Below are 14,342 nucleotides of genomic sequence, written 5' to 3' on the forward strand. Positions count from 1 at the left end.
TTCTTTTCCCACATATCATTGACTTATTCACAGAGTATGATGCATGAATATTTTGAGCACAGTTACATTTTGCCTGGTATTTTACAAGTACAAGTCATTGTCATTACTGCAGACTGTTGTCATTTCATACTGACAGGCAAGAGGGTCTCCATACATGAGTAAACACTGTGGGGTGTAGAACAAAATATGAACATGAGCCAACTGGGAAGTTGAATCTTGGCAAGAGTGATGTTTACTTAAATGCCTTTATGTTTTGTTGTGCGTATGTTTTCTTTTACGGTTCTTACTGTCACTCAAAAATATACAAAACTTTTTTAAGAATCCTAAAGAGTATTCTTGTGGATGAAGAAATAGCTTATACAGTAACAACCTCTATCAACTAATAGAATGAGTATTTGTTTCATTATCAGAAAACCAAAGAAGTGCATTTTTTAAAATCTGAAAGTCAAATTCTGCACAGCATGTTTACTTACGAAACTTGGAGTTAAATTTATCATTATTTAACTCTCTAGAGCATTATTTCTGTCATTATATATACTTATGTATAGCTATATACAGTTGACCCTTAAATAATGTGGCAGTTAGGGGCACCAACCGCCAGGGCAGTCGAAAATCTGTATGTAACTTTTGACTCCCTTCAAATTTACTAATAGCCTGTTCTTGACCAGTAAGGAAGGCTCACTGATAACAAAAACAGTTTATTAACACATATTTCATATGTTACATATATTTTGTACCGTATTTTTACAATAAAGTAAGCTAAAGAAAAGAAAATGTTATTAAGAAAATCATAAAGAAGATATATTTGCTTGAATAGTGGAAGTAGATTATCATAAAAGTCTTCATCCTCGTTATCTTTAGGCTGAGAAGGAGAAAGAGGAGGGGTTGGTCTTGCAGGCTCAGGAGTGGCACAGGCAGTACAAAATCTGCACATAAGTGGACTGCACAGTTCAAACCTGTGTTGTTCAAGGGCCATTGCTACAGATATGTGTATAGCAGTAATTGATGATTACTTGGCTAATTTCTATATATACTTATAATATAGAAAAATACATAATTATTTTTACATATTTATCACACAAAGTTTTATATTTATATATCATATAATATGTATTATATTGATATAAATGTAAAAATAGAAATATAAATAAGGTTTTATATTTATATATTATATGCAGATATATAAATATACACATGTATTTTTTATAGTCATTTTTGTTTATATTTAGAGACAAAAATATATATGTGAGATAATATAACATATAGCTTAGTTTCATAATATAAAATTTAAGAATATGAAATATAAAGCTTCTTTTATTAATAGCTTTCAATAACTCAGACCATTATATTTCAAAATTAGGTATAAGTGAAAACATATAGATTAAATTTTAATGGATTTTTTTTTCTAATTTTAGTCACTAGACTTTGTTTACTTTAATTATATCCATATTCAGTTCTTGTTTAGTCATGGTGATGAATGGGAATAATTGCATGGATTAAGTAAATAATAGAGCAATCTTTACAAATTTGCTAAGAATGAATAGTATCACTTTTGTTGCAGAAAATTTTCACTTTCCAAATGTACTGTTTTGTACTGCAATATTTAAATGAGGTTTCATTCTTGAGTGCAGGCCATCTGATGATGGATGAGATAGATACACTCAGTGAAATAGAAGAAATGAACTCTCAAAGTGTGAATCCTGTTGAAATTATTCAGTCAATAATTGACAGCAGATATGAATATGCCCTTGTTGACTTGGTTGCAATTATCAGGTGCATGATCTTGTATAGTAAAAAGCTGCCTCTGTTTATTCAGCTCCTACATAGTGCCAGGCACTTGGCTGGAAACTTTCATAAATGAATCCCAGTCCTCACAAGAATCTGCAAGATGGGTGTACATGCTGCAGTTTACATAAAAAGAAACTGAATATCTGTAGGGGAGCAGTCCACTTCAGTGAGGTAAAGAGTAAAAGGTCGAGGCGGGCGGATCACGAGGTCAGGAGATCGAGACCATCCTGGCTAACATGGTGAAACCCCGTCTCTACTAAAAATACAAAAAACTAGCCGGGCGTAGTGGCGGGCGCCTGTAGTCCCAGCTACTCGGAGGCTGAGGCAGGAGAATGGCCTGAACCTGGGAGGCGGAGCTTGCAGTGAGCCGAGATCGCGCCACTGCACTCCAGCCTGGGTGACGCAGCGCGAGACTCCGTCTCAAAAAAAAAAAAAAAGAGTAAAAGGTATGCCCTAGGCACAATTGTTTCAAAACCTAATCTCTTTTCTTTAGGCCATTTAATCTTTTCGACTTTTGATATGAAATCATCTGTCCCACACTCTATTGCCGGGAGCAGTATTTTCTGCGTGCATGTTCTTAGGAAAAGTCACATGATCACACTCAAGTCTTATCTTGCTATTTACAAAATGGAATTGGTTCCATCATCTTAGCACCTGTGGAAGTTTTGGAATGGGACAAATGAGATATATGAAATAATCATACCATTGTGAAAGAGTTGTGTAACAATGGGCATTAATATTTCTGGGTACAGAAAATTGATTTTGAGTTTAAAGAATTGTTTCAATAAGAATACAATTATAGAACTCAACATATTGTTAATTTGAGCTGTGCCTGTAGAAAAGTATAGATAATTAGATATGGACAGATGGTTGGATAGGTAAGTAGATAGATAGATAGATAGTTGATAGTTACATAGATAGATAGAGACAAGATAGACGTTGCATATATTTTGGCATATGAATTATGCTCAAATACATGTATGAAATATACACACACATTTATACATGCATACATACAATCTAGGGCTTGTGTATGTATGCATACACAAGAAAAGAGCATGATCTTTTTACATGTTCAGTAAAGTATAGGATGAATGAATCTATACTTTAAATAATGCTTATGTCACACATCAGCCTCATCATCCATACTCTGCATACTCAATTGGAAACAGAAATGAGATCAACGTTTCTGCATAGTCTTACTCATTCTGAGGTTTTGCTAAGTCATGCTTTGTCTAAGTAGCAAAACTAGATAGTATTTGTGATATAGAACATTTGAGACTTCCTCAAGTTCTTAAGTTAGTTTGGAGACTATGCTTTTTTCTCTTTTAGTAGTTTATCATTTCAACATTTAATCCTTAAGAGATTTCATTGTCTTACCCCTCTATATTCAAAAATTTCATTCAATAATAGTTAATTATAATCTACTGTAGAAAAATATTTAAAATAGGTAGATCTATGTTTTCCAACTATTTGAAACATAGATTACAATATATGTGTATACCTACTTTATAAATATATAGCAATCACCTACATTTGAAATGAAATTTTATCATTAATAAACATTAGTTGTGTATGTTCTATGAACTCTCAATTATAAATCAGTTGAGGTAAACAAAAGGGCCATTAATAAGTTTAAGATATAAAATCACTAATCTGTCATGTTGGACATTTGGTTTGAATTATTTGAGGTCAAGAACCTTTTTTTTCTTTTTTTGCAAACCTCCATTGCTATAGTTCCTAACACAATACTAAGCGTATACTATTAATAAATATTTCATAGATTTTTGAGTAAAGTATGACTTTGCTACTTTTCTTATCCGTAGAAGGATACTGGTAGCTGGAGAGTTCTGAGAAGGTGATACACCAGACTTAATGTTTATGCATATTAACCACATGAAAGTAACAAGTATTAGCCTTCATGTGCAATTTTTCTAGCCCCGAAATATCTAGAAATGTGTAGTGATTGGTGAAATCACTTTATGAAATTATTCAGCCATTGCATAATGATGTCAATATGTTAATACTTATGAAGTTTATTTGGAAACCTCATAAGATACAAAGTTAAACACTATCATACCAATGTTGTTGTTTTTTAAAAGACAAGACACAAATACACATACCCTATTAAATAAAATTGAGAATATAAGAACAAAGTGCTAAATGTAGTGAGATTCTTGGAAATTTTAAATTTTTAATATGTTAATGTTTCATTTCATACTGTGGAGTATGTTTTGAATTGTATACCAGACAAAGCAAACATAATTGCAAAACTCTTGAAAAATAGGCACAGGAGTCAAATAAGTTAACAATATCGTTTCTTATTACTTATAAAGCTATTTGGAGAACATGGCTAAATATTGTGGTCCAGTGGGCCAGCCTACACTTGAACAAATAGACTTATTTTGTCTTTGGTGTATGCGAACAATCACAGGCGACATTCTCTTTCTCTCTCTCTTTTTTCCTCTTCCTCCTCTTCCTCTCTTTTACATACATACAAACAGACACCTGGGGAGACAAGCTGTGTGTAACTGGCAGAATGTATGCCCCTGTAGGTAGACAAATCTAAAGCAAAGGGGGGTGGTCCAAGCATACCAATGCTTTCTCCTAAATGTATTGGACAGGTATATCACTCCTCCTTCCCTGGAGATGAGTGAGTGATGAAGATGGAGAAAGGCTAAAGATACTACTCTAATGGAAGCTCTTCCATAGGAAAACATGAAGAATTCGGTATAAATGTCCCGTGTTAGGTTATTATTCCTTAAAACTCTGTTTCTATGATTCAAATCTTCATTAAACAAACAAATACAAATGTTGGAGTGATTATTTAGTTATCTTTACCTAACATATTTTACAGATATTAAAGAGCTTGAATCCTGTTTAAGGACTTTATTGCTCTTATTTTCCTCTACTCTTATGGGTAGTTTATTAGAACAGATAGCTGGAGCTACAGAGAGACAGAGAGACCAAGAGAGACAGAGAGACCAAGAGAGATAAAGAAACTGAGACAAAGAGAGAGAAAGAGACAGAAAGGTGAATATTTGCTTTCCTTTTTTCTCCCTAGTTTCTCTCAAGTTAATGCAACAAAACTCCTCACATATCACACTTTTTTGGTCACCATCTCATTGCACAAATGCTCAGCACATTGCCTAAAAGACGATAACACATTTTATTACTGCAGCTTATGTGGGGGAAGAAAACAAAACAATACCATCATAGGTCTTGTTTACCACAAGTATGTATTGAGCTAAAAAGTATGCTAGTCTTACTGTTTCTTTAATGAGCAATTAAGAAACCAATAAATGAATGCCGAGGTTCAGCTGGTCATAGGAACTAGCAGATGGTTTTAATTTTCAAGTATTAACCAATTAGGTGAGGGTGAGTAAGCCTGCGAGACAGGAGTTACCTGTTCTGCAAGTTCTATGTAATAAAATAAGGCAGGAACATGGCAAGTAATGGAAAGCCGGGAGCACCTAAATCAGTAGTTCTTAATCCTGACAACATTATAATCACGTGGAAGTTCTTAACCCTGAATCAATAAGGAAGTCACTGCAGACAAATTGAACAGGATTGTTACCAGACCGTAGTACACATTCGGTAACTGTGAGTTATTATTATTACTAATTATTACATTGATTTTGCATCCATATACATGTATTTCTAACTACATAGTCCTCTCATGAAATCACGTGGACAACTTTGTTCTTAGTACTCAAGACATAGCATTTGACTGCCTTTTAATTATTGTCGCCACACTCCAAAATGTTGTGAGTACTCATTTAGGAATTCAAACAATCATTGCAGAACCCAACAATAACAAGGAAAATTAAAGGACATTGCTTTCTCTAAAATGGGCAGAAGCCTCTTTATTTTATTTGGAACCACCTGTTAGAGTTTTGAGATCTGAGTTCAGCTCCACAGTTATGGAGTTTTTAACATGTGGTCCTGAATAAAATTATGTGTTCCCTGTGTTTTCAGCAAATAATAATAGCTAACATTTACTGACACTGATGGGAAACAAACAAACTTGGAAGAGAGGTGTTATTTAAATCTTTCTTTTCTAAGCAATTCATATGTCAGAGTTTACAACATATTTCACAGATTCCTAATGAGTTTTCCATTATGCCTGTAAGAAAGCTTTCAATTGTAGTAACTTTATTTATTGTATTATAAGACTAGAACAGGGCTGGTGAACTGTTTTTATAAGAACAAGATAGTCAATATTTTAGACTTTACATGCCATATGGCTTCTGTTGCAGCTATTCAACTCTGCTTTGTAGTACAAGAGCACAGCTACAGACAATAAATAAACAAATGGGCATGGCTGTGTTTCAGCAAAACTTTATACAAAAACAGGCAATGGGTTGGATTTGGCCTGCAGGCTATAGTTTACTGACCCCTAGTCTAGAATACACTTTGTTTCTGTTTTTAATATCGGAACACTTTTGGGACTCTCCAAAGAATGGACAATGTCTATTTTGTAATTTATTTATTTATTTATTTTAGACAGAGTTTCGCTGTGTTACCCAGGCTGGAGCACAATGCTGTGATCTCGGCTCACTGCAACCTCTGCCTCCGGGGTTCAAGCGATTCTCCTGCCTCAGCCTCCTGAGTAGCTGGGATTACAGGCACCCACCACCACGTCCAGCTAATTTTTGTATTTTAAGTAGAAATGGGGTTTCATCATGTTGGCCAGGCTGGTCTGGAACTCCTGACCTCGTGATCCGCCTGCCTCAGCCTCCCAAAGTACATTTATAACTGTAACATCTGCATAATCTGTGAGTCTACTTTGCTTTGCTTTTTGTCTGTCGTATATCCTGGCCACTTTTCATATCCAGTAATATTTTATTGAATGTCAGACATTGTATAAAATAAACATATGGTCTTCAAATCATACTGGCTAATGTATCCCAGAAAATATCCTTCCTTTCCTTAGCTATTCAAATACAATGAGGAGTTGATACTTTAATTCAATCAGAAATTGATCTGGGTCAGGGCTATTTTGCACTTTTAATAAGACTACATCTGCTCAGGCTGCCTTTCTCCATGATGTTTCTAGAGCCTACATGTGCCCATCCTGTCAGCTCTGAGAGACCGAGGGAGATTCAGCTCAGCCTTCAGTAGTTGCTACTTCCACGTTCTAACTTTCTGCCCAAGCAACTTCAAATCTGTCAACTGTCTTGAGGGTGAGGCCAACTGGGTGCTTAACACTGGACTCTTCCCTCAGTTCCCAAAGCTCTTAAAGGAAAGGGAAAATTGCAGTTCTGCATTTAATAATTTTTCATCCTATCTCCTCAGCTTTTTACACAGGTCAAAAGCTCAGCGAATGTCTCATGAGGAGGAAAAAAAAAAAAAAAAAATTCTGAGCAGGATTTTTAGGGCCCCTGAAATTTTCACTGTATTTTTCCATCTCTGGCCAACCAAATTACATTAATTTCTCTTTCTACCCCAGAGGTAATCTGCCTGACCCATGCTTGACCCTCAGTTCTTACCCAGAATTAACAAACTTTCACAGGAGAGAAAAAAAATGAATGACATATTTGGCTTACCTCAGAAAAGATCTCTACTTTCTGGCAATTTAGTTCATCTCATTCTCACTACTTACATAGCTCTCTGATGTCCTTGAAAGTGTCATTTTTGTAATTTATGTGAGTTTTTCTAGTTGCAATGACAAAAAACACTAGTCTTACATAAGTGAGACATTATCCCAAACCAGTAGATTTAAATTGTATTATAAAAAAGAAAAATAATCTTTAGTCACATATGATTGTGTTCCCTTTGAAATTTTAAGGAAGCCTATGAGATATATATATATATCTCATGTACATATACATAAATATACAAACATATACATATGCAAACTCTCCTTGGCTTTTGTTGATATAATCAGTAATAAGTTATAAGGTTAAAAATAGAAAAAATAGTATATTAGAGATATTTCATATATATACATATGTGTATATTTCATATGTACATTTCATATATGTATATATGAGAAATATCTCTAATAGATATACTATTTTTTAGTATATCTAGATATACTATAGTATAGATATACATACATATAGATATACATACATATATGTATATACATGAAATATCTCTAATAGATATACTATTTTTTCTATTTTTAACCTTATAACTTATTACTGATTATATCAACAAAAGCCAAGGAGAGTGTTAAGCTTCTCCCAAAGTATGCTTTTAGTGTGACTTGGAGGATAAATGTTAGAGTCAGTTTTAGGCATTGAAACTTTTTGAAGTGTCTACGGCCATACAACACTGAGTGGGCCCGATCTCGTCTGAAACTTTTTGAAGTGAAACTTATTTATAGGCTGGAATATAATTGTATAGTATATTTTATATATATATATAGTATATATAATTGTATAGTGTAATGGTAATCGAATATAATTATACAGAGAAGTATATTCAGACTAATACCAATGGGAAAAAAATTACAAAAGAAACTATACTGTGTTACTCAATCATTTATCCATTCATCTACCCATTAATTCATTATACAAATAATCATTGACCTTTAACTATGTGCCAAGTAGAGCTAAAGGACCTGGGGAAGCAACTTGAATGTAATACACAATAAATTCAATATAAATATAAATAGACAGGAGATGAGATTAAAAATAACTTCAAATTTTTATATGTTAAAGGAAATTAGCAGGGTGCCAACATACAGAATAATGTTTGGAAATGATTTCAGATAAAAAACAAACAAACAAACAAACAAACAGTGAGGTCTCTCTATTTCTTCTTAGAAATAACATTTAATACTGTGACCTGAAAGATGAGATGAATGCATGAGATGAACGTGTAAAGGGTGGAGAGAATGACTATGTCAGGAAATGACAGCACATTCCATGTAGTGAAAATGACATTCGGAAATACCTTGAGGTCTTTAAGAAAGCAAAAAGATCTACTGGCCAGAGGTAGTAAGCAGAAAGAGAGTATCATGAGATGAAGCTGGAGAGCTGTGCCTTAAGGCCTTTGCTAGGAGTTTGGATTTAATAATAAGTGCAATGGCAATGCATTGAGAAGAGGGATGGTTTGATTAAATCTAATTAAAGAGGGTCATATGAGGTTTCTATGGGGGATAGACCATAGGGTGGCAGGACTGGAAGCTTTGAAACCTGCTGCAGTAATCCAGACGAGAGATGATGGTGTCCTTTATTAAGGTTAGTAATCACATTTGGCTGGTTATAAAATCATTTTTCTGAGGCAGGGAAGGCAGGACCACGAGGAATAATTTGGGACAGATGAGGTTGGGGGTTGTCAAAGGTTGTTTCTATTAAATCTGGAGAATGTAATTGGGTATGGGAGTCGGAAACTCAGATTCTAATTTCTGGACAGGAAATAATTTTGGAAGTCATCAACACAAAGAACAGGAGATTAGGAAGTAAAAAAGGTTGTGTATTCATCCCTTTCTAAATTTTGATAATGAATGAGAGCAGAAGAATAGGGTAGTAGTTAGGAGGATATGTAAGGTCAAAAAAGGGTTTCGTATTATTTTGTTTTGTTTTAAATGAGAAATATTATAACATTTTTATATGTTAAAAGAAATTATCCAGTAAAAATTTAGAAGAGAAACATGAACAATTCAAGAATACCCAACAAGGCAAAAAGAAATGTTAGCCATAGCAAATGTCAAAAAATTGACTTTGGTAGGAGAAAAGATACTTTCTCCATTATAACCAGAGGAAAGCAGATGGGAAAGATGAATACAGTGAAAAGAGCTTAGTGGGTTTTGTGTGGGAGAGATTATGGGGTTTTCATCTGATGGATTCTTTTTTCTCCATTTAGTATGAGGCAGGATCATTAGCTAAGAGTGAGGATTTAGGAGGAAACGTGTGTCTTTTCAAGAGAGATGAAAAGGTATAAAACAGTAATTTCCAGAAGGTTGAAAATAAGCCCATTAGAGAAATATAATAGGATTAGCAGGCTGCATTGCATACAACCTGAAGTCTGAAATACAGAATTTAGAGTATAGCTGTCAGTTTGGTTATGATTTTTCTGCAACAAAGTTGAGCTACTTGAATGCAGGTGCAGGGAAGGCATTTGTTAAAGGCTTGCTATTCAGAAAGTTTTCTGAGGACCAGAGGTATCAGCAGCACCTGAGAGCTTGTTAGAAATGTAGCATCTCAGACTCTGCCCCAGACCTACTTTATCAGAATCAGCAACTTTGAAAAGTGCTCTTTGTAATTCACTGCACATTAAAGTTTGAGAAGCACTGTGGTAGGTTTTATCCAGCGTTGATATTTTGATGAATGAATCCATTGGCACTAGAGAGAGGCAAAGAAGTAAAATGACAATTAGTTAGCATTATACCATCACAAAACATATCATATTAGATGATACCTGATGGGCATATGGGAGGATTGTACTTCCTCACCCCCTTGATGTTAGGTACCTGTGTGGCTAGTTCTGGTCAATTGGTTGTGCATGGAGGTGACTATTGCCGTGTCAGGCCTGAGAGTGTCATTCATTGCCATTGCAAGGTCTTTTATCCTCCATCATCTCAAGCCCTTGAAGGACTATAATAAACAGAGTCTCCCTGATGATGTGGGTTGCATATGCAGTGTGATAAATATTCCTTTGTTGCTTTCAGGTACTGAGATTTTGAAGTAGTTAGCACAGCATAATCTATCCTGTTCTGACTGATATACAATCCCTAGAACCAGAAAAGTCAAGTAATGGAAATAGAATTCAGAAACCCATAGAGAAACATCATGTTACTTAGTGCTCTGCTTCAGACTGGGGGAGGTTCCTAAAAGCTTGGGCACCAGTTTGTGGCCACTATACTGTTTTAAGCTCATAGAGCATGCTCTAGTTCCATCTGCTGGCTCAAAATATTTATGAGAACATCTAGATTTGTTTGATGTTTAGACAAGAAGTCTCACCTACATATGTCCTTTGCTCAGGATTGCAGTTTTGTCAAATTCTAGCCAAAAACTCTGAAATTAAAGCTATCCATTGTTTATATTGGGTAGGCAAATTTACTATGCTCTCATTCTTATTTTGGAAGCTTCAGGTTTTACAGGAAAATATGCACAGTAAATACCAGACTCAGTTTTCTCCATGGCTCAGTTTATTCCCATAACAATAATTTACGGTTCTCAAATCCATGCCGTCCAATCTCTTACTTCAGAGATTCCTCAGACAAGAAACTGGGATATGCAAAGCACTTTTGGCCAAATGCTGTTCAACCCACAATTCTGAGTTCTGTGTGATACATATATGATTTATGCAGTGAAATTCTGGACCAAATCTGCCCTATCATATTGTCTCCAGACAATGATTTTATTTTCAGACTTGATCTTTTCACTTTAGGGCAACCCTGAGATGAACACAAACTCTTCATATCAAACATAGGGAAAATTAAGAAATATTCATTTACCAGAACTAAGGGTATATCTTCTTTTTCATATAGAATAATCTCTATATTTCATGGAGACTTCAGGTAGATTTGTAAATAATCAAATACCATTGTCCAATGAGTGACTTTGGTCTTAGGATATGACAGATTATGAACAAAATTAAAAAATGTATAGTTAGATTGTTGCTTTATGAAAAAGCTCTATGTATAATTATATTTTAATTGGAGCCACTTAGAACTGTGAAAGCCTTTAATACACCTTACAGATGGACTGGAGGAGTTGATGCTGAAAATAATATATAAATATATGATGTTTAAAATGTGTCATTTGCACAGAGCAACTATGATAAACCTTTTTTTAAGATTCACACAATAGCGGCAACTGTGGCTGGCAGTGGGAGGCTTGAAAAGAAAAGAATAAGGTTATTTCAGAAACACACCTACTCTTTAAACCGTGACCCTCTCCACATCTCTCTATATAAAGAACAAGGAGGCTTAATCTAGAACTCTGAAGAGCAACTATTTTTAGATTCATTTTTCCCCCTTTCACTGTTGATCTTCTCAATAGTAGTAAATATGAATGACACAGAAACTTTTAAGACTTGTTCTTTGGAGCAGTGATGCTCACAGTGTTGCAATGTGAGCAAGCATAATTGCTGATAATTATAATTTTAAAAGGAAATATGAAAATTTAAAAAAAAAAAACCTTTCTGAATTATTTCCATGATTAAATTGCAATAATCAAAACACGCTACCCAAAGGAAATGGAGTCTTTAAGGTATCCTTAGGTTTTTATTCAACCTCTACTTGAGTAAATCTACCTACAAAATCTTCTATAGGTATTGGTAAATGGCTTTAGAAATGCTTACACATTATATTCCAAAATAACAACTACTACTCAAATAATTTTCAATACCTCAAGAATCCAGTGAGTTGCTTCATGTCTTTTGTTTCTTCATAGGAAAAATATTGAATTTCTCCTTAACATAAACGTGGTTGATAATGATTTTTAAATATTCTGAACATATTAAACATATTAATACACTTAAATATTGTCAAAATAAGTATTTTGACAATTTCTAATGAAAGCACCATATAAAACCTGAGTGAAGCATATAGTATTAGCTAAGCACATGGACTACGGATCAGACTGCCTGGGCTCAGATCTCCATAGTCACTACTTAGGAGCTATGCAATCCTGGAGAATGCAGTTAACCTTACTAAGTCTCCACTCCTTCTTCTGTAAATGTGAATCATTATGGCACCTCCAAGGATTGTTTTAAAGCTCAAGTGAGGTACCCCTTTAAAACATGTATTCTCATGCTTGCCATATAGTCAGAATGATATATTATTGTTGTTATCATTTTCTAAAGGTAGCAAGTATATAACTTTAGATTTCTAAAATTTCTGAATTCATTTGCCTACTTATATTAATTGGATATAGTTTACAAGACAATTCTGTCAGGAAATGTAAAAGTTCTCCAATTATTATGTATTTCTTTGTTTTGAATAATTATGGACTCTTGCTTTTACCTTGCCAACATTTGTGGATTATAGTTGCTGAAAGTAAAAAAATCCTCCTGTAGTTTTAGTTCAATTCAGCAAGCCCTTTGAACAGGTACTTTTGTGTGTCACATAGTGTTTTAGGGATTATAGGGGAAACAAAGATGAAGAAAAAACTACAGGCTCTTTAAGAGTTTATGTTCTAGTGGAATGGATAACAGGACAAACACTATAGTGATATGAGATATGCAAGATTACTTCTGTGAGCCTGAAAATAGAGATCATATCATGACTGCAGTTATCCGAAAAGAATTCATGAAGGAGAAAAGAGAGAGAACAATTTAAGGAGCGGATTTTGGGAGAGCATTTAAAGTAATAGAATAGCATGAGTCAGGGAGCAAAGACAGAATCCATGATTATTGCAGGGTGAAATGGTGAGAAGTTTAAACAGATTGTTACTAGGGTACCTGTAGTAGTCATAATAAAGCAGTGGGGTGAACCAAGCTGACCATTATAGATCATAATGACTTCTGCATAAACTATAGGAAGTATATATTTTCAAATATTGACTTATAGCTTCTCTCAAAAGAAAGACCTGGGAATCCTGTGGTATTGGAAATTAATACAGGAGGATATCAAAGCCAGAACTATAGGAAAAAGCTACTGGAATGTTAGATCATACACAAGCCCTGGGTGCTAGGACCCGAGGTCCTAAAGCCTTCGTGAGGATGCTAACAACACTTCTCACACAAGCAGTGATGCCCTTCCAAGCCTCCAGCAATGACCAGGCACTGTATTGCTGCTCTAGCCTCATGAAGTAGAAAAACCTTATGCATTCTCAGGCCTGCAATATGTCTAAGAAATTTGTAATTCATACAGAGTTTCTTGGAGAAGAGGAAATAAATTGCCTTTCAGAAATGGAAACTCCTAGTCTGAACCAAGAACAGATGGAATTAACATGAAAATTTGCATAAATTGATTCAGGACCAATGAACTGCCTGAAGGTTCCACTCCCAGAGAAATGCACTCAAAAGCATCTCTAACAACTGTTTCACAAACCAGGCACTTGGGGCTCCCAAAAGATAAATATATCCCACTGAATATAAGTTTACAATAATTATAAATATCACAAAGCAAAACATTATGAGGAAGAATCAGCAAATGCAGGAATCAAGAGACTTAGCAAAACAAGAAATTTAAAAGAATAGAAAATATTTTAAAAACTATAATATATTGTTTAAAATCATTAAGATGTGAACGAACAGAAATCACAGTTAAATAATTTAAAAATATGAAAAACTTTAAACAGAACTTCTATAAGTGAAATATTGTCATTGAAATTAATGAATAGAATAAATAGCCAATTAGATTCAGTTGAAGAAAGAATTAACCTTCTGGAAGTTAAGTACTGAAGACCTATACCAGGATCCATCTCGTGTCTATAGGAAAAGGAGGGAGAAGAGAAACACTGCATAAGCTAGTATTTAGAGAAACTGGATCTTGAATTTGGGAGAAGAAGAAACAGTCATTGAATGTCCACCTTTAACCTCTATTTTTACATTAACCCATCATAATAACAATGTGATTATTTTCTCCTTTTTACATATAAATCATCCTAGGAGAGAGTTAAATAATTTTTCCAATGGTTCTTTGTAATACG

General features: G+C 34.4%; 1 protein-coding gene across 4 annotated transcripts in view; it reads left to right on the top strand.

The window, feature by feature from the left end:
* Nucleotides 1-14,342, top strand: part of ADGRB3 (adhesion G protein-coupled receptor B3) — a 743,596-nt gene that overhangs the window by 331,553 nt on the left and 397,701 nt on the right. The gene's annotated exons all lie outside the window — the stretch shown is intronic.

This window comes from Papio anubis, chromosome 6 (genome assembly GCF_008728515.1).
Source record: "Papio anubis isolate 15944 chromosome 6, Panubis1.0, whole genome shotgun sequence".
NCBI lineage: Eukaryota > Metazoa > Chordata > Mammalia > Primates > Cercopithecidae > Papio > Papio anubis.